The following is a 16,354-nucleotide window of genomic DNA, read 5'->3' on the forward strand; positions in this document are numbered from 1 at the left end:
TCAACCAGCAGAGAGCGCTCTCGCTTAATCTACCCACACATATTTCAACGTGGTAACAGCGACAGCTCACGTCCTAAAGTGTTTTGCACATGGTTAAGGCACTTTAACTCCAACAAATAAAACCAACAAATCAATGACTTATATTCTATGACTTATCTTCAACTCCATATAAGAGGTATTTCAAGCAGCAGATTCTGCTTACGGCCATACCAGCCTGGATGCGCCCGATCTCGTCTGATCTCGGAAGCTAAGCAGGGTCGGGCCAGGTTAGTACTTGGATAGGAGACCGCCTGGGAATACCAGGTGCTGTAAGCATTTTCAACCAGCAGAGAACGCTCTCGCTTAATCTACCCACACATATTTCAACGTGGTAACAGCGACAGCTCACGTCCTAAAGTGTTTTGCACATGGTTAAGGCACTTTAACTCCAACAAATAAAACCAACAAATCAATGACTTATATTCTATGACTTATCTTCAACTCCATATAAGAGGTATTTCAAGCTGCAGCTTCTGCTTACGGCCATACCAGCCTGGATGCGCCCGATCTCATCTGATCTCGGAAGCTAAGCAGGGTCGGGCCTGGTTAGTACTTGGATGGGAGACCGCCTGGGAATACCAGGTGCTGTAAGCTTTTTCAACCAGCAGAGAGCGCTCTCGCTTAATCTACCCACACAAATTTCAACGTGGTAACAGCGACAGCTCACGTCCTAAAGTGTTTTGCACATGGTTGAGGCACTTTAACTCCAACAAATAAGCGCTTCTAAATTATTATCACCAACAAATCAATGACTTGTATTATATACTTATCTTCAACTCCATATAAGAAGTATTTCAAGCTGCAGCTTCAGCTTACGGCCATACCAGCCTGGATGTGCCTGATCTCGTCTGATCTCGGAAGCTAAGCAGGGTCGGGCCTGGTTAGTACTTGGATGGGAGACCGCCTGGGAATACCAGGTGCTGTAAGCATTTTCAACCAGCAGAGAACGCTCTCGCTTAATCTACCCACACATATTTCAACGTGGTAACAGCGACAGCTCACGTCCTAAAGTGTTTTGCACATGGTTAAGGCACTTTAACTCCAACAAATAAAACCAACAAATCAATGACTTATATTCTATGACTTATCTTCAACTCCATACAAGAGGTATTTCAAGCTGCAACTTCTGGTTACGGCCATACCAGCCTGGATGCGCCCGATCTCGTCTGATCTCGGAAGCTAAGCAGGGTCGGGCCTGGTTAGTACTTGGATGGGAGACCGCCTGGGAATACCAGGTGCTGTAAGCTTTTTCAACCAGCAGAGAGCGCTCTCGCTTAATCTACCCACACAAATTTCAACGTGGTAACAGCGACAGCTCACGTCCTAAAGTGTTTTGCACATGGTTAAGGCACTTTAACTCCAACAAATAAGCGCTTCTAAATTATTATCACCAACAAATCAATGACTTATATTATATGACTTATCTTCAACTCCATATAAGAGGTATTTAGAGCTGCAACTTCAGCTCACGGCCATACCAGCCTGGATGCGCCCGATCTCGTCTGATCTCGGAAGCTAAGCAGGGTCGGGCCTGGTTAGTACTTGGATGGGAGACCGCCTGGGAATACCAGGTGCTGTAAGCTTTTTCAACCAGCAGAGAGCGCTCTCGCTTAATCTACCCACACATATTTCAACGTGGTAACAGCGACAGCTCACGTCCTAAAGTGTTTTGCACATGGTTAAGGCACTTTAACTCCAACAAATAAAACCAACAAATCAATGACTTATATTCTATGACTTATCTTCAACTCCATATAAGAGGTATTTCAAGCTGCAGCTTCTGCTTACGGCCATACCAGCCTGGATGCGCCCGATCTCGTCTGATCTCGGAAGCTAAGCAGGGTCGGGCCTGGTTAGTACTTGGATGGGAGACCGCCTGGGAATACCAGGTGCTGTAAGCTTTTTCAACCAGCAGAGAGCGCTCTCGCTTAATCTACCCACACATATTTCAACGTGGTAACAGCGACAGCTCACGTCCTAAAGTGTTTTGCACATGGTTAAGGCACTTTAACTCCAACAAATAAGCGCTTCTAAATTATTATCACCAACAAATCAATGACTTATATTATATGACTTATCTTCAACTCCATATAAGAGGTATTTCAAGCTGCAGCTTCAGCTTACGGCCATACCAGCCTCGATGCGCCCGTCTCGTCTGATCTCGGAAGCTAAGCAGGGTCGGGCCTGGTTAGTACTTGGATGGGACACCGCCTGGGAATACCAGGTGCTGTATGCTTTTTCAACCAGCAGAGAACGCTCTCGCTTAATCTACCCACACATATTTCAACGTGGTAACTGCGACAGCTCACGTCCTAAAGTGTTTTGCACATGGTTAAGGCACCTTAACTCCAACAAATAAAACCAACAGATCAATGACTTATATTCTATGACTTATCTTCAACTCCATATAAGAGGTATTTCAAGCTGCAGCTTCTGCTTACGGCCATACCAGCCTGGATGAGCCCGATCTCGTCTGATCTCGGAAGCTAAGCAGGGTCGGGCCTGGTTAGTACTTGGATGGGAAACCGCCTGGGAATACCAGGTGCTGTAAGCTTTTTCAACCAGCAGAGAGCGCTCTCGCTTAATCTACACACACATATTTCAACGTGGTAACAGCGACAGCTCACGTCCTAAAGTGTTTTTCACATGGTTAAGGCACTTTAACTCCAACAAATATGCGCTTCTAAATTATTATCACCAACAAATCAATGACTTATATTATATGACTTATCTTCAACTCCATATAAGAGGTATTTCAAGCTGCAGCTTTAGCTTATGGCCATACCAGCCTGGATGCGCCCGATCTCGTCTGATCTCGGAAGCTAAGCAGGGTCAGGCCTGGTTAGGACTTGGATGGGAGACCGCCTGGGAATACCAGGTGCTGTAAGCTTTTTCAACCAGCAGAGAGTGCTCTCGCTTAATCTACCCACACATATTTCAACGTGGTAACAGCGACAGCTCACGTCCTAAACTGTTTTGCACATGGTTAGGGCACTTTAACTCCAACAAATAAGCGCTTCTAAATTATTATCACCAACAAATCAATGACTTATATTATATGAATTATCTTCAACTCCATATAAGAGGTATTTCAAGCTGCAGCTTCAGCTTACGGCCATACCAGCCTGGATGCGCCCGATCTCGTCTGATCTCGGAAGCTAAGCAGGGTCGGGCCTGGTTAGTACTTGGATGGGAGACCGCCTGGGAATATCAGGTGCTGTAAGCTTTTTCAACCAGCAGAGAGCGCTCTCGCTTAATCTACCCACACATATTTCAACGTGGTAACAGCGACAGCTCACGTCCTAAAGTGTTTTGCACATGGTTAAGGCACTTTAACTCCAACAAATAAAACCAACAAATCAATGACTTATATTCTATGACTTATCTTCAACTCCATATAAGAGGTATTTCAAGCAGCAGATTCTGCTTACGGCCATACCAGCCTGGATGCGCCCGATCTCGTCTGATCTCGGAAGCTAAGCAGGGTCGGGCCAGGTTAGTACTTGGATAGGAGACCGCCTGGGAATACCAGGTGCTGTAAGCATTTTCAACCAGCAGAGAACGCTCTCGCTTAATCTACCCACACATATTTCAACGTGGTAACAGCGACAGCTCACGTCCTAAAGTGTTTTGCACATGGTTAAGGCACTTTAACTCCAACAAATAAAACCAACAAATCAATGACTTATATTCTATGACTTATCTTCAACTCCATATAAGAGGTATTTCAAGCTGCAGCTTCTGCTTACGGCCATACCAGCCTGGATGCGCCCGATCTCGTCTGATCTCGGAAGCTAAGCAGGGTCGGGCCTGGTTAGTACTTGGATGGGAGACCGCCAGGAATACCAGGTGCTGTAAGCTTTTTCAACCAGCAGAGAACGCTCTCGCTTAATCTACCCACACATATTTCAACGTGGTAACAGCGACAGCTCACGTCCTAAAGTGTTTTGCACATGGTTAAGGCACTTTAACTCCAACAAATAAAACCAACAAATCAATGACTTATATTCTATGACTTATCTTCAACTCCATATAAGAGGTATTTCAAGCTGCAGCTTCTGCTTACGGCCATACCAGCCTGGATGCGCCCGATCTCGTCTGATCTCGGAAGCTAAGCAGGGTCGGGCCTGGTTAGTACTTGGATGGGAGACCGCCTGGGAATACCAGGTGCTGTAAGCTTTTTCAACCAGCAGAGAGCGCTCTCGCTTAATCTACCCACACAAATTTCAACGTGGTAACAGCGACAGCTCACGTCCTAAAGTGTTTTGCACATGGTTGAGGCACTTTAACTCCAACAAATAAGCGCTTCTAAATTATTATCACCAACAAATCAATGACTTATATTATATGACTTATCTTCAACTCCATATAAGAGGTATTTCAAGCTGCAGCTTCAGCTCACGGCCATACCAGCGTGGATGCGCCCGATCTCGTCTGATCTCGGAAGCTAAGCAGGGTCGGGCCTGGTTAGTACTTGGATGGGAGACCGCCTGGGAATACCAGGTGCTGTAAGCATTTTCAACCAGCAGAGAACGCTCTCGCTTAATCTACCCACACATATTTCAACGTGGTAACAGCGACAGCTCACGTCCTAAAGTGTTTTGCACATGGTTAAGGCACTTTAACTCCAACAAATAAAACCAACAAATCAATGACTTATATTCTATGACTTATCTTCAACTCCATACAAGAGGTATTTCAAGCTGCAACTTCTGCTTACGGCCATACCAGCCTGGATGCGCCCGATCTCGTCTGATCTCAGAAGCTAAGCAGGGTCGGGCCTGGTTAGTACTTGGATGGGAGACCGCCTGGGAATACCAGGTGCTGTAAGCTTTTTCAACCAGCAGAGAGCGCTCTCGCTTAATCTACCCACACAAATTTCAACGTGGTAACAGCGACAGCTCACGTCCTAAAGTGTTTTGCACATGGTTAAGGCACTTTAACTCCAACAAATAAGCGCTTCTAAATTATTATCACCAACAAATCAATGACTTATATTATATGACTTATCTTCAACTCCATATAAGAGGTATTTAGAGCTGCAACTTCAGCTCACGGCCATACCAGCCTGGATGCGCCCGATCTCGTCTGATCTCGGAAGCTAAGCAGGGTCGGGCCTGGTTAGTACTTGGATGGGAGACCGCCTGGGAATACCAGGTGCTGTAAGCTTTTTCAACCAGCAGAGAGCGCTCTCGCTTAATCTACCCACACATATTTCAACGTGGTAACAGCGACAGCTCACGTCCTAAAGTGTTTTGCACATGGTTAAGGCACTTTAACTCCAACAAATAAAACCAACAAATCAATGACTTATATTCTATGACTTATCTTCAACTCCATATAAGAGGTATTTCAAGCTGCAGCTTCTGCTTACGGCCATACCAGCCTGGATGCGCCCGATCTCGTCTGATCTCGGAAGCTAAGCAGGGTCGGGCCTGGTTAGTACTTGGATGGGAGACCGCCTGGGAATACCAGGTGCTGTAAGCTTTTTCAACCAGCAGAGAGCGCTCTCGCTTAATCTACCCACACATATTTCAACGTGGTAACAGCGACAGCTCACGTCCTAAAGTGTTTTGCACATGGTTAAGGCACCTTAACTCCAACAAATAAAACCAACAGATCAATGACTTATATTCTATGACTTATCTTCAACTCCATATAAGAGGTATTTCAAGCTGCAGCTTCTGCTTACGGCCATACCAGCCTGGATGAGCCCGATCTCGTCTGATCTCGGAAGCTAAGCAGGTTCGGGCCTGATTAGTACTTGGATGGGAAACCGCCTGGGAATACCAGGTGCTGTAAGCTTTTTCAACCAGCAGAGAGCGCTCTCGCTTAATCTACACACACATATTTCAACGTGGTAACAGCGACAGCTCACGTCCTAAAGTGTTTTGCACATGGTTAAGGCACTTTAACTCCAACAAATAAAACCAACAAATCAATGACTTATATTCTATGACTTATCTTCAACTCCCTATAAGAGGTATTTCAAGCTGCAGCTTCTGCTTACGGTCATACCAGCCTGGATGCGCCCGATCTCGTCTGATCTCGGAAGCTAAGCAGGGTCGGGCCTGGTTAGTACTTGGATGGGAGACCGCCTGGGAATACCAGGTGCTGTAAGCTTTTTCAACCAGCAGAGAGCGCTCTCGCTTAATCTACCCACACATATTTCAACGTGGTAACAGCGACAGCTCACGTCCTAAAGTGTTTTGCACATGGTTAAGGCACTTTAACTCCAACAAATAAGCGCTTCTAAATTATTATCACCAACAAATCAATGACTTGTAATATATACTTATCTTCAACTCCATATAAGAAGTATTTCAAGCTGCAGCTTCAGCTTCAGCTTACGGCCATACCAGCCTGGATGCGCCCAATCTCGTCTGATCTCGGAAGCTAAGCAGGGTCGGGCCTGGTTAGTACTTGGATGGGAGACCGCCTGGGAATACCAGGTGCTGTAAGCTTTTTCAACCAGCAGAGAGCGCTCTCGCTTAATCTACCCACACATATTTCAACGTGGTAACAGCGACAGCTCACTTCCTAAAGTGTTTTGCACATGGTTAAGGCACTTTAACTCCAACAAATAAAACCAACAAATCAATGACTTATATTCTATGACTTATCTTCAACTCCATATCAGAGGTATTTCAAGCTGCAGCTTCTGCTTACGGCCATACCAGCCTGGATGCGCCCGATCTCGTCTGATCTCGGAAGCTAAGCAGGGTTGGGCCTGGTTAGTACTTGGATGGGAGACCGCCTGGGAATACCAGGTGCTGTAAGCTTTTTCAACCAGCAGAGAGCGCTCACGCTTAATCTACCCACACATATTTCAACGTGGTAACAGCGACAGCTCACGTCCTAAAGTGTTTTGCACATGGTTAAGGCACTTTAACTCCAACAAATAAAACCTACAAATCAATGACTTATATTCTATGACTTATCTTCAACTCCATATAAGAGGTATTTCAAGCAGCAGCTTCTGCTTACGGCCATACCAGCCTGGATGCGACCGATCTCGTCTGATCTCGGAAGCTAAGCAGGGTCGGGCCTGGTTAGTACTTGGATGGGAGACCGCCTGGGAATACCAGGTGCTGTAAGCTTTTTCAACCAGCAGAGAGCGCTCTCGCTTAATCTACCCACACATATTTCAACGTGGTAACAGCGACAGCTCACGTCCTAAAGTGTTTTGCACATGGTTAAGGCACTTTAACTCCAACAAATAAGCGCTTCTAAATTATTATCACCAACAAATCAATGACTTGTATTATATACTTATCTTCAACTCCATATAAGAAGTATTTCAAGCTGCAGCTTCTGCTTACGGCCATACCAGCCTGGATGCGCCCGATCTCGTCTGATCTCGGAAGCTAAGCAGGGTCGGGCCTGGTTAGTACTTGGATGGGAGACCGCCTGGGAATACCAGGTGCTGTAAGCTTTTTCAACCAGCAGAGAGCGCTCTCGCTTAATCTAGCCACACATATTTCAACGTGGTAACAGCGACAGCACACGTCCTAAAGTGTTTTGCACATGGTTAAGGCACTTTAACTCCAACAAATAAAACCAACAAATCAATGACTTATATTCTATGACTTATCTTCAACTCCATATAAGAGGTATTTCAAGCTGCAGCTTCTGCTTACGGCCATACCAGCCTGGATGCGCCCAATCTCGTCTGATCTCGGAAGCTAAGCAGGGTCGGGCCTTGTTAGTACTTGGATGGGAGACCGCCTGGGAATACCAGGTGCTGTAAGCTTTTTCAACCAGCAGAGAGCGCTCACGCTTAATCTACCCACACATATTTCAACGTGGTAACAGCGACAGCTCACGTCCTAAAGTGTTTTGCACATGGTTAAGGCACTTTAACTCCAACAAATAAAACCAACAAATCAATGACTTATATTCTATGACTTATCTTCAACTCCATATAAGAGGTATTTCAAGCAGCAGCTTCTGCTTACGGCCATACCAGCCTGGATGCGCCCGATCTCGTCTGATCTCGGAAGCTAAGCAGGGTCGGGCCTGGTTAGTACTTGGATGGGAGACCGCCTGGGAATACCAGGTGCTGTAAGCTTTTTCAACCAGCAGAGAACGCTCTCGCTTAATCTACCCACACATATTTCAACGTGGTAACAGCGACAGCTCACGTCCTCAAGTGTTTTGCACATGGTTAAGGCACTTTAACTCCAACAAATAAAACCAACAAATCTATGACTTATATTCTATGACTTATCTTCAACTCCATACAAGAGGTATTTCAAGCTGCAGCTTCAGCTTACGGCCATACCAGCCTGGATGCGTCCAATCTCATCTGATCTCGGAAGCTAAGCAGGGTCGGGCCTGGTTAGTACTTGGATGGGAGACCGCCTGGGAATACAGGGTGCTGTAAGCTTTTTCAACCAGCAGAGAGCGCTCTCGCTTAATCTACCCACACATATTTCAACGTGGTAACAGCGACAGCTCACGTCCTAAAGTCTTTTGCACATGGTTAAGGCACTTTAACTACAAAAAAAAAAACCAACAAATCTATGACTTATATTATATGACTTATCTTCAACTCCATACAAGAGGTATTTCAAGCTGCAGCTTCTGCTTACTGCCATACCAGCCTGGATGCGCCCGATCTCGTCTGATCTCGGAAGCTAAGCAGGGTGGGGCCTGGTTAGTACTTGGATGGGAGACCGCCTGGGAATACCAGGTGCTGTAAGCTTTTTCAACCTGCAGAGAACGCTCTCGCTTAATCTAACCACATATATTTCAACGTGGTAACAGCGAAAGCTCACGTCCTAAAGTGTTTTGCACATGGTTAAGGCACTTTAACTCCAACAAATAAGCGCTTCTAAATTGTTATCACCAACAAATCAATGACTTATATTATATGACTTATCTTCAACTCCATATAAGAGGTATTTCAAGCTGCAGCTTCTGCTAACGGCCATACCAGCCTGGATGCGCCCGATCTCGTCTGATCTCGGAAGCTAAGCAGGGTCGGGCCTGGTTAGTACTTGGATGGGAGACAGCCTGGGAATACCAGGTGCTGTAAGCTTTTTCAACCTGCAGAGAGCGCTCTCGCTTAATCTACCCACACATATTTCAACGTGGTAACAGCGACAGCTCACGTCCTAAAGTGTTTTGCACATGGTTAAGGCACTTTAACTCCAACAAATAAAACCAACAAATCTATGACTTATATTCTATGACTTATCTTCAACTCCATACAAGAGGTATTTCAAGCTGCAGCTTCTGCTTACGGCCATACCAGCCTGGATGCGCCCGAATCGTCTGATCTCGGAAGCTAAGCAGGGTCGGGCCTGGTTAGTACTTGGATGGGAGACCGCCTGGGAATACCAGGTGCTGTAAGCTTTTTCAACCTGCAGAGAACGCTCTCGCTTAATCTACCCACATATATTTCAACGTGGTAACAGCGAAAGCTCACGTCCTAAAGTGTTTTGCACATGGTTAAGGCACTTTAACTCCAACAAATAAGCGCTTCTAAATTATTATCACCAACAAATCAATGACTTATATTATATGACTTATCTTCAACTCCATATAAGAGGTATTTCAAGCTGCAGCTTCTGCTAACGACCATACCAGCCTGGATGCGCCAGATCTAGTCTGATTTCGGAAGCTAAGCAGGGTCGGGCCTGGTTAGTACTTGGATGGGAGACCGCCTGGGAATACCAGGTGCTGTAAGCTTTTTCAACCAGCAGAGAGCGCTCTCGCTTAATCTACCCACACATATTTCAACGTGGTAACAGCGACAGCTCACGTCCTAAAGTGTTTTGCACATGGTTAAGGCACTTTAACTCCAACAAATAAAACCAACAAATCAATTACTTATATTCTATGACTTATCTTCAACTCCATATAAGAAGTATTTCAAGCTGCAGCTTCAGCTTACGGCCATACCAGCCTGGATGCGCCCGATCTCGTCTGATCTCGGAAGCTAAGCAGGGTCGGGCCTGGTTAGTACTTGGATGGGAGACCGCCTGGGAATACCAGGTGCTTTAAGCTTTTTCAACCAGCAGAGAGCGCTCTCGCTTAATCTACCCACACATATTTCAACGTGGTAAGAGCGACAGCTCACGTCCTAAAGTGTTTTGCACATGGTTAAGGCACTTTAACTCCAACAAATAAAACCAACAAATCAATTACTTATATTCTATGACATATCTTCAACTCCATATAAGAGGTATTTCAAGCTGCAGCTTCTGCTTACGGCCATACCAGCCTGGCCACGCCCTCTGACTTCCTGTTTGTGCAGGAAGAGTGACGTGGCAGTTTGGTTCATGGTGGATGAAGGAGAGACAAAGTTCAGATTGGAAAACAAACGAAAAAGGCTCAGAGAAGTGGAGAACAACAACACCTCCCCCGGCAGCAGTTGCTGCAGGGGGGCTACTCCAAGGGAGTATAAAAAAACTAAAACGGATTACTCGGTGATGAAGGTGGATAACGGACTGGACATGAGCTCAGCTATGACGGACAAAATGGAGTCGGAGGGGATCCCAAGGCAAAAGATGGCCCGCGCAATGGTCGGAGCCGGAGAGAAAGAGAAGAGAGCGGGAGAGGGGCCCGAGGCAGAGAAAGTGGAGAAAAGGAGGACGGGAGGACAACACAGCGGAGCGGTGTGGAAGGGGGCAGAGGAGGAGACGGCAGCAAGGGTGGCGGAGCCGAGAGCTGCAAAAGAATGTTGGGATCAAGCGGAAGACCAGAAAAAACTTGTAGTAAATGTGGAGATAGAGGGAGATGATGCCATCTCCCTCATGGAACTCTTGAAAGCTGTGAGTGTTACATGCGGTCGTGTCGTTGGCTGCCGAGTAAAGGCGGACAGAAAGTGGGAACTAACAATGGGCAACCCGCACGGGAAAAACAGACTGTTAGATGGTTTCAAGATAAGAGATTCGCGAGTGATCGCCTCTGAAATAATGAAGGACACGAGAGTGGTCTCATTTTTAAGTCTTCCTATTTATATCACTGATGAGCAGATTTTCACAAAGCTGGCACATTGGGGAGTAGAGCCGGTCTCACCAATCAAGAAGAGAAAATGGCCTGGCACGGACATATTCGACGGCACCAGGTTCCTGAAAGTCAGGTTCCCAGAGTCGGTGGCGGCTCTGCCGTATAGCACGAAATTTGACACGCTCGAGGGTCCGGAGTATTTCAGGATCATCCATAACAACCAAATGAGGGTGTGCAGACTGTGCCTACAGCAGGGGCACATTCTGCGGGAATGTCCTGAGTTCCTGTGTTACAAATGTAACAAACAAGGACACTATGCAAGAGAATGTGCACGCATGACGGAACGAACCGGCGGAGAGCAGGAGGAGAAGGAGGAGAAGGAGGAGACGGAGGAGTTGGTGGAGGAGAGCGAGGCAGAAAAGAAGGAGGCGGCGGAGGAAGAGGAGGAGGAGGAAGACGGAGAAGGAGAGGTTGAGAGCCTGGTGGGGGACATGGAGGAGGAAGCGGTGGAGGAATCGATGGAGGAAGCAGGGAGTGACGAGGGAGGAGATGTCGCAGAGGATGCAAAGGAGGGGAGCAGTGGAGATGAGGAGGAACGAGGCGGACAAGATTGGGGTTAAGGACAAAGCAGCGGGGGGTCGCTTCCTTGTGCGCAGCAGAGAGTCACCAGGCGGGGTGGTGAGAATCCTGCTGAGACGGAGGACGTGGAGACCGGAAACGGAGCGAGGGGGATATCGAGGAAAAGATCAGGTACGAGAAAAGGGCGAGCACAGAAGAAACGTATGCACAATGAGGAAACTTCTAATATCCAGCGGTGATGGTCCGTTTCTCCTCCTTATCATGGTGTTAATGCCAATAACAGTGGCATCCATTAATGCAAACGGGCTGAGAGACAAGACGAAGTTCGAAAGCATGATAAGATTAAGTAAGGCGGATGTAATATGCTTACAAGAAACTCATTGGGATGCAGTAACGGAGCGAGACATGATAAAGCTGTGGGATGGGGAATGCTTCTCTAGCCATGGAACTAACATTGCAAGGGGAGTGGCGATTTTGTGTAAAAGGGACAGTGGAATTAAGGCCACGATGAGGGCTAAAGATGGAGAAGGAAGATGGATTAATATAGATTGTGTAGCTCAGGATGTGAATTATAATATTTTAAATGTCTATGCACCGAATACAGAAGGCGATCGCACAGCCTTCTTTAGGAAATTTTATAAAATAGCCGAAAAGTGTGATGTTATAATAGGAGATTTTAATGTGAAATTGTGTCATCTGGATATAAACGAAAGTTGTGTATGGAGACAAGATGCCTCAAGAAAGGTTCTAAATGACTTTATGATGGTTAACAACTAGTGCGACGTATGGAGAGTGAAAAATCCTGATAAGAGGCAATATTCAAGGGCGCAAGTGGTTCAAGGGGTTCTAAAACGAACCAGAATTGATTTGTGCTTAACGAAGACATCGCATATACGATTATTTAATAATGTGGATTATAAATGGATACACTTAAGCGATCACGCCATACTATCATTAGAAATGGGGGAACAGGAAGAGAAAAGGGGAGGGGGGACATGGCACTTAAATGCACATCTCTTGTACGATGTGAATTATAATAGAGCCATTAGGCAACTAATTTTGAGCGTAAGCTCACAACCGGGTTTTGAAAAGAATATAATACAAGGCTGGGAGGACTTGAAGACAAAAATAAAAGGGAAATCCATACAATATGCGAAAAGGTTTCGGGCGAGACAACAGAAGAAAGAAAGAATGCTAAGAGCAGAAATCGAAAAGGTTGAGAGACAGAAAGGCTCGGAGGGGAATAAGTTAATAAGATTGCATACCGAGTTAAAAGAGTTGGAGAGGTTGAAATGCGAAGGGGCTATATTAAGGAGCAAAGCGCAGTATGCGGTGGAAGGAGAAAAAAATACCGGCTTCTTCCTGAACTTGGAAAAAAGAAGGCAAAACAAATGCTACATAGCGGAAGTGATAAATGAAAAGGGAGAGACAACAGCTGACTTTGTAGAGATCTTAGAGACAGTCCAGAATTATTATACCCATCTTTTTGAAACAGAGGGGACAGATGATGGGATAACAGAGGAGATCCTGGCAAAATGTGAGATGAAGTTAGCTGAAGAAGACACACTCATGTGCGACCAGGAGATGAAGGAAGAGGATATTGATTTGGCAATAAAACAATTAGTACTAAATAAAAGTCCAGGTAGTGATGGACTAACAGCGAATTTTTATAAACAATTCAGTGATATATTGAAACCAATATTGTTAAATTTATACAGAACAATAGAATTAACACAATCCGTGCCGGCATCTGTGGCAAGAGGGATCATAACGATCATATATAAGAAAGGGGATAAACGAAATCTAGCCAATTATAGGCCTATAACACTACTAAACACGGATTACAAAATATTGATGAAAGTACTAGCAAACAGAATAAAACAGGTCGTGCACACTATCGTAGAGCCCTCTCAGGCTTATAGTGTGCCGGGAAGGGAAGTTTCAGATATTTTGAATACTGTCAGAGACACAGTAGAATTTTTGAAAACTACCAGCAAAGAGGGCATTCTGGTCTCACTGGACTTCAACAAAGCCTTTGATAGAGTCGAACACAAATTTATGTTCAAAGTTTTGGAGAGGGTGGGATTTGGAGCGCGTTTTCTCGGGTGGATTAGGTTAATGTACGCCAACGCCACTGGCAGTGTGAAGTGTAACGGGGTGGTTACCGATCCTTTTCCGCTTCGAAGGTCGGTGAGACAGGGATGTCCACTGTCCTCAATTTTGTATACAATAATCGTGGAAACACTGGGTGTCCTTATTAAAAAAGATTCAGAAATAAAAGGTATAGAATTACCTGGAGGGGAGATGTGCACCATACAACAGTTTGCTGATGATACCACGTTACTGATTAAAGACATAAATAGTGTACATAGAATAATAAACTTGGTAGAACGATATGGTAGAGCCTCAGGAGCTAAAATAAATCCAGATAAATCAGAAATCATGTTCATCAATATGAAGGGGCCGCCGCAAAATTAATTACCGGTACAATTACAAGCAGAACATATCAAAATATTGGGTACATACATTGGGGTAAACAGTGAAACGGCCAGGGACATGACATGGACTAGTATAATTAAAAGGATAGAAGCAATTTTGTGCTATTGGCGAATGAGGAACCTGAAACTCAATGGGAAGGTGGTGGTATTAAATAGCTTGGTAATCTCTAAAATATATTATGCACTCACGGTGATAGATCTACCCTTATGGGCACTAAACAAACTAAATGAGATTATGACAGTTTTCTTGTGGGGGACAACGGTGGGGAAAATCGCAAGAAAAACATTAATAGGGAAATATGAAGAGGGAGGGCTAAAATTACTAGACATAGAAAGTAAGAAAAATGCTTTCAGGATTAAATTGGTCAGAAAATATCTGTACGATGACACGGCTTACGGCTGGAAGGGTCTTATGCAGTTTTTTTTAAATCGAGTGCTCGGAATAGGAGATTTTGTCCTGCTTATGAAACCGAAGAGGCCGATGATAGCGGGAGTCCCATTATTTTATAGGGAGGTCCTCGAAGCACAAGCTGGCTTCCTGGAGCATATAGAATATGGGGCGAATTCTATAAGCCTAATAAGAGAACTGCCGATATTTTTAAATAAATATATAAAGAAAGAAAATAAAATGTTGTATAATAACAAAATGATAAGAGCTGGACTAGTACAGCTGAAAGATATAATGTATGAATTCGTGCCCGGTTTTTTGCCGACGCAGGCCGTGGTGGATAGTATAAGGGAAGTTGATTATAATTCAACATACACGGTCATAGAGAATTATTATAAGACTATTCAGAGAAGTATCCCACAACAATGGAGAAGGCTGATAGAAACAGGTACAGCTAGAGATAGGACGAGCAAACTCCCAGAGCTGGGAATTAAGCGAGAGGGGGAAAACAAGAGCTTCAGTCTGATCTCCTGCAAGGAAATCTACGAGCGTTTTTTAGTGAACGTCACGAAATCACCGGCCTCCTTGTCGTATTGGAGCAAGGTCTTTCCACAGAAAGAGGGGTGGAAAATATGGGAGAAATGGAAAGTACAGGGTAACAGCATCGAGGCTGAGGACAATGATTTCAAAATAAGACACAATAAAATTTTTACTAATGTGGTTTTACATCAACTGGATAAAGCTGTAGACAGAGATTGTGATGTTTGTGGCTTATTGCCGGAAACGCTGATGCATATGTTTGATATTTGTCCTGAGTTATCTGGCTTTTTTGGGTTATTGAAGAAATGTCTAATAGAAAAATTGGGAATGGTGTGGGACGGAAGGGATTCATGGGAGTTTTTTCTTTTATTTGGAAACTGGCAATACAGTAAAATTAGAAACGAAATGCTGTGCAGATTTATGTTGAGCCATGCACGATGGGCAATAAGGGCACGAAGAAACAAGGCACATTACGAACGAAGGGTTATTGCAATATGGCCGATTTTTCAAAACATAGTGAAGAAACAGATTCGATACAGGTTGATACATGGGGTAGACCATTTTGAACGACTGTATGTGAAGGATGCCAATCTCCTATCCCTTGATAAAGAAAAGAGGATTGTGTGGAATTGGTAGCTCTTTTTGGACTGTGTAGTTGGGAAATTGTGTGTTATAAAAAAAAAAAAAAAAAAAAAAAAAATTGGCTACTTCATCTTTTGAAAATTGTGCACAGTGATCATATAGTTGGAATGATTTTTCACCCTGTGGGATGGCTGAACGAATGAAGCTGGGTTTTGAAATGCCACTATGTGCAAATCAGGTTTGTTTTTGTAATTCGAGTGCTGATGTTGTTTTTCTTTTCTTTTGAAAAAAGGACCTGAGTGTAAATGTCACAGAGAGAGGAAAATGTGTTGGAAATGGATACTGTAAACAAAAATATATTTTTTTTGTAAATATATTTTCATAATAAAAGACAAAAAAAAAAAAGATGCGCCCGATCTCGTCTGATCTCGGAAGCTAAGCAGGGTCGGGCCTGGTTAGGACTTGGATGGGAGACCGCCTGGGAATACCAGGTGCTGTAAGCTTTTTCAACCAGCAGAGAGCGCTCTCGCTTAATCTACCCACACATATTTCAACGTGGTAACAGCGACAGCTCACGTCCTAAAGTGTTTTGCACATGGTTAAGGCACTTTAACTCCAACAAATAAGCGCTTCTAAATTATTATCACCAACAAATCAATGACTTATATTATATGACTTATCTTCAACTCCATATAAGAGGTATTTCAAGCTGCAGCTTCAGCTTACGGCCATACCAGCCTGGATGCGCCCGATCTCGTCTGATCTCGGA

At 44.6% G+C, this 16,354-nt stretch overlaps 30 non-coding genes and 2 pseudogenes across 30 annotated transcripts in view; all 32 read left to right on the forward strand.

Moving 5' to 3' along the window:
- The first annotated feature begins 196 nt into the window (after positions 1–196).
- Positions 197–315, forward strand: LOC133431799 (5S ribosomal RNA). Its single transcript, XR_009776132.1, has one exon. It is a non-coding gene; the product is annotated as a 5S ribosomal RNA (ribosomal RNA).
- A 199-nt stretch (positions 316–514) lies between these two features.
- On the forward strand, positions 515–633 carry LOC133431554 (5S ribosomal RNA). Its single transcript, XR_009775901.1, has one exon. It is a non-coding gene; the product is annotated as a 5S ribosomal RNA (ribosomal RNA).
- Positions 634–849: 216 nt separating this feature from the next.
- Positions 850–968, forward strand: LOC133431874 (5S ribosomal RNA). The gene has a single exon (XR_009776204.1). It is a non-coding gene; the product is annotated as a 5S ribosomal RNA (ribosomal RNA).
- Positions 969–1,167: 199 nt separating this feature from the next.
- Positions 1,168–1,286, forward strand: LOC133431752 (5S ribosomal RNA). Its single transcript, XR_009776089.1, has one exon. It is a non-coding gene; the product is annotated as a 5S ribosomal RNA (ribosomal RNA).
- A 217-nt stretch (positions 1,287–1,503) lies between these two features.
- On the forward strand, positions 1,504–1,622 carry LOC133431758 (5S ribosomal RNA). The gene has a single exon (XR_009776094.1). It is a non-coding gene; the product is annotated as a 5S ribosomal RNA (ribosomal RNA).
- A 199-nt stretch (positions 1,623–1,821) lies between these two features.
- Positions 1,822–1,940, forward strand: LOC133431426 (5S ribosomal RNA). Its single transcript, XR_009775810.1, has one exon. It is a non-coding gene; the product is annotated as a 5S ribosomal RNA (ribosomal RNA).
- A 217-nt stretch (positions 1,941–2,157) lies between these two features.
- On the forward strand, positions 2,158–2,275 carry LOC133431484 (5S ribosomal RNA; annotated as a pseudogene).
- Positions 2,276–2,474: 199 nt separating this feature from the next.
- On the forward strand, positions 2,475–2,593 carry LOC133431916 (5S ribosomal RNA). Its single transcript, XR_009776244.1, has one exon. It is a non-coding gene; the product is annotated as a 5S ribosomal RNA (ribosomal RNA).
- A 217-nt stretch (positions 2,594–2,810) lies between these two features.
- Positions 2,811–2,929, forward strand: LOC133431397 (5S ribosomal RNA). The gene has a single exon (XR_009775783.1). It is a non-coding gene; the product is annotated as a 5S ribosomal RNA (ribosomal RNA).
- Positions 2,930–3,146: 217 nt separating this feature from the next.
- Positions 3,147–3,265, forward strand: LOC133431642 (5S ribosomal RNA). The gene has a single exon (XR_009775984.1). It is a non-coding gene; the product is annotated as a 5S ribosomal RNA (ribosomal RNA).
- A 199-nt stretch (positions 3,266–3,464) lies between these two features.
- Positions 3,465–3,583, forward strand: LOC133431800 (5S ribosomal RNA). Its single transcript, XR_009776133.1, has one exon. It is a non-coding gene; the product is annotated as a 5S ribosomal RNA (ribosomal RNA).
- A 199-nt stretch (positions 3,584–3,782) lies between these two features.
- LOC133431316 (5S ribosomal RNA) lies at positions 3,783–3,900 on the forward strand. The gene has a single exon (XR_009775703.1). It is a non-coding gene; the product is annotated as a 5S ribosomal RNA (ribosomal RNA).
- Positions 3,901–4,099: 199 nt separating this feature from the next.
- LOC133431437 (5S ribosomal RNA) lies at positions 4,100–4,218 on the forward strand. The gene has a single exon (XR_009775821.1). It is a non-coding gene; the product is annotated as a 5S ribosomal RNA (ribosomal RNA).
- Positions 4,219–4,435: 217 nt separating this feature from the next.
- On the forward strand, positions 4,436–4,554 carry LOC133431279 (5S ribosomal RNA). Its single transcript, XR_009775667.1, has one exon. It is a non-coding gene; the product is annotated as a 5S ribosomal RNA (ribosomal RNA).
- A 199-nt stretch (positions 4,555–4,753) lies between these two features.
- LOC133431821 (5S ribosomal RNA) lies at positions 4,754–4,872 on the forward strand. The gene has a single exon (XR_009776153.1). It is a non-coding gene; the product is annotated as a 5S ribosomal RNA (ribosomal RNA).
- A 217-nt stretch (positions 4,873–5,089) lies between these two features.
- LOC133431759 (5S ribosomal RNA) lies at positions 5,090–5,208 on the forward strand. Its single transcript, XR_009776095.1, has one exon. It is a non-coding gene; the product is annotated as a 5S ribosomal RNA (ribosomal RNA).
- Positions 5,209–5,407: 199 nt separating this feature from the next.
- LOC133431450 (5S ribosomal RNA) lies at positions 5,408–5,526 on the forward strand. Its single transcript, XR_009775833.1, has one exon. It is a non-coding gene; the product is annotated as a 5S ribosomal RNA (ribosomal RNA).
- A 199-nt stretch (positions 5,527–5,725) lies between these two features.
- On the forward strand, positions 5,726–5,844 carry LOC133431767 (5S ribosomal RNA). Its single transcript, XR_009776103.1, has one exon. It is a non-coding gene; the product is annotated as a 5S ribosomal RNA (ribosomal RNA).
- A 199-nt stretch (positions 5,845–6,043) lies between these two features.
- On the forward strand, positions 6,044–6,162 carry LOC133431616 (5S ribosomal RNA). Its single transcript, XR_009775960.1, has one exon. It is a non-coding gene; the product is annotated as a 5S ribosomal RNA (ribosomal RNA).
- Positions 6,163–6,384: 222 nt separating this feature from the next.
- Positions 6,385–6,503, forward strand: LOC133431861 (5S ribosomal RNA). The gene has a single exon (XR_009776191.1). It is a non-coding gene; the product is annotated as a 5S ribosomal RNA (ribosomal RNA).
- A 199-nt stretch (positions 6,504–6,702) lies between these two features.
- Positions 6,703–6,821, forward strand: LOC133431590 (5S ribosomal RNA). Its single transcript, XR_009775935.1, has one exon. It is a non-coding gene; the product is annotated as a 5S ribosomal RNA (ribosomal RNA).
- A 199-nt stretch (positions 6,822–7,020) lies between these two features.
- On the forward strand, positions 7,021–7,139 carry LOC133431802 (5S ribosomal RNA). The gene has a single exon (XR_009776135.1). It is a non-coding gene; the product is annotated as a 5S ribosomal RNA (ribosomal RNA).
- A 216-nt stretch (positions 7,140–7,355) lies between these two features.
- LOC133431461 (5S ribosomal RNA) lies at positions 7,356–7,474 on the forward strand. Its single transcript, XR_009775837.1, has one exon. It is a non-coding gene; the product is annotated as a 5S ribosomal RNA (ribosomal RNA).
- Positions 7,475–7,673: 199 nt separating this feature from the next.
- LOC133431350 (5S ribosomal RNA) lies at positions 7,674–7,792 on the forward strand. The gene has a single exon (XR_009775737.1). It is a non-coding gene; the product is annotated as a 5S ribosomal RNA (ribosomal RNA).
- A 199-nt stretch (positions 7,793–7,991) lies between these two features.
- Positions 7,992–8,110, forward strand: LOC133431472 (5S ribosomal RNA). The gene has a single exon (XR_009775838.1). It is a non-coding gene; the product is annotated as a 5S ribosomal RNA (ribosomal RNA).
- A 199-nt stretch (positions 8,111–8,309) lies between these two features.
- On the forward strand, positions 8,310–8,428 carry LOC133431406 (5S ribosomal RNA). Its single transcript, XR_009775792.1, has one exon. It is a non-coding gene; the product is annotated as a 5S ribosomal RNA (ribosomal RNA).
- Positions 8,429–8,627: 199 nt separating this feature from the next.
- LOC133431790 (5S ribosomal RNA) lies at positions 8,628–8,746 on the forward strand. Its single transcript, XR_009776124.1, has one exon. It is a non-coding gene; the product is annotated as a 5S ribosomal RNA (ribosomal RNA).
- Positions 8,747–8,963: 217 nt separating this feature from the next.
- Positions 8,964–9,082, forward strand: LOC133431304 (5S ribosomal RNA). The gene has a single exon (XR_009775692.1). It is a non-coding gene; the product is annotated as a 5S ribosomal RNA (ribosomal RNA).
- A 199-nt stretch (positions 9,083–9,281) lies between these two features.
- Positions 9,282–9,399, forward strand: LOC133431385 (5S ribosomal RNA). Its single transcript, XR_009775771.1, has one exon. It is a non-coding gene; the product is annotated as a 5S ribosomal RNA (ribosomal RNA).
- A 217-nt stretch (positions 9,400–9,616) lies between these two features.
- LOC133431479 (5S ribosomal RNA) lies at positions 9,617–9,735 on the forward strand (annotated as a pseudogene).
- Positions 9,736–9,934: 199 nt separating this feature from the next.
- On the forward strand, positions 9,935–10,053 carry LOC133431878 (5S ribosomal RNA). The gene has a single exon (XR_009776208.1). It is a non-coding gene; the product is annotated as a 5S ribosomal RNA (ribosomal RNA).
- A 6,252-nt stretch (positions 10,054–16,305) lies between these two features.
- LOC133431483 (5S ribosomal RNA) overlaps positions 16,306–16,354 on the forward strand; it is a 119-nt gene continuing 70 nt past the window's right edge. Inside the window, exon 1 of the ribosomal RNA XR_009775839.1 lies at positions 16,306–16,354. This exon is cut by the window's right edge and continues 70 nt beyond it. This is a non-coding gene — a ribosomal RNA (5S ribosomal RNA).

The sequence above is a fragment of the Cololabis saira genome, unplaced genomic scaffold (genome assembly GCF_033807715.1).
Source record: "Cololabis saira isolate AMF1-May2022 unplaced genomic scaffold, fColSai1.1 scf041, whole genome shotgun sequence".
NCBI lineage: Eukaryota > Metazoa > Chordata > Actinopteri > Beloniformes > Belonidae > Cololabis > Cololabis saira.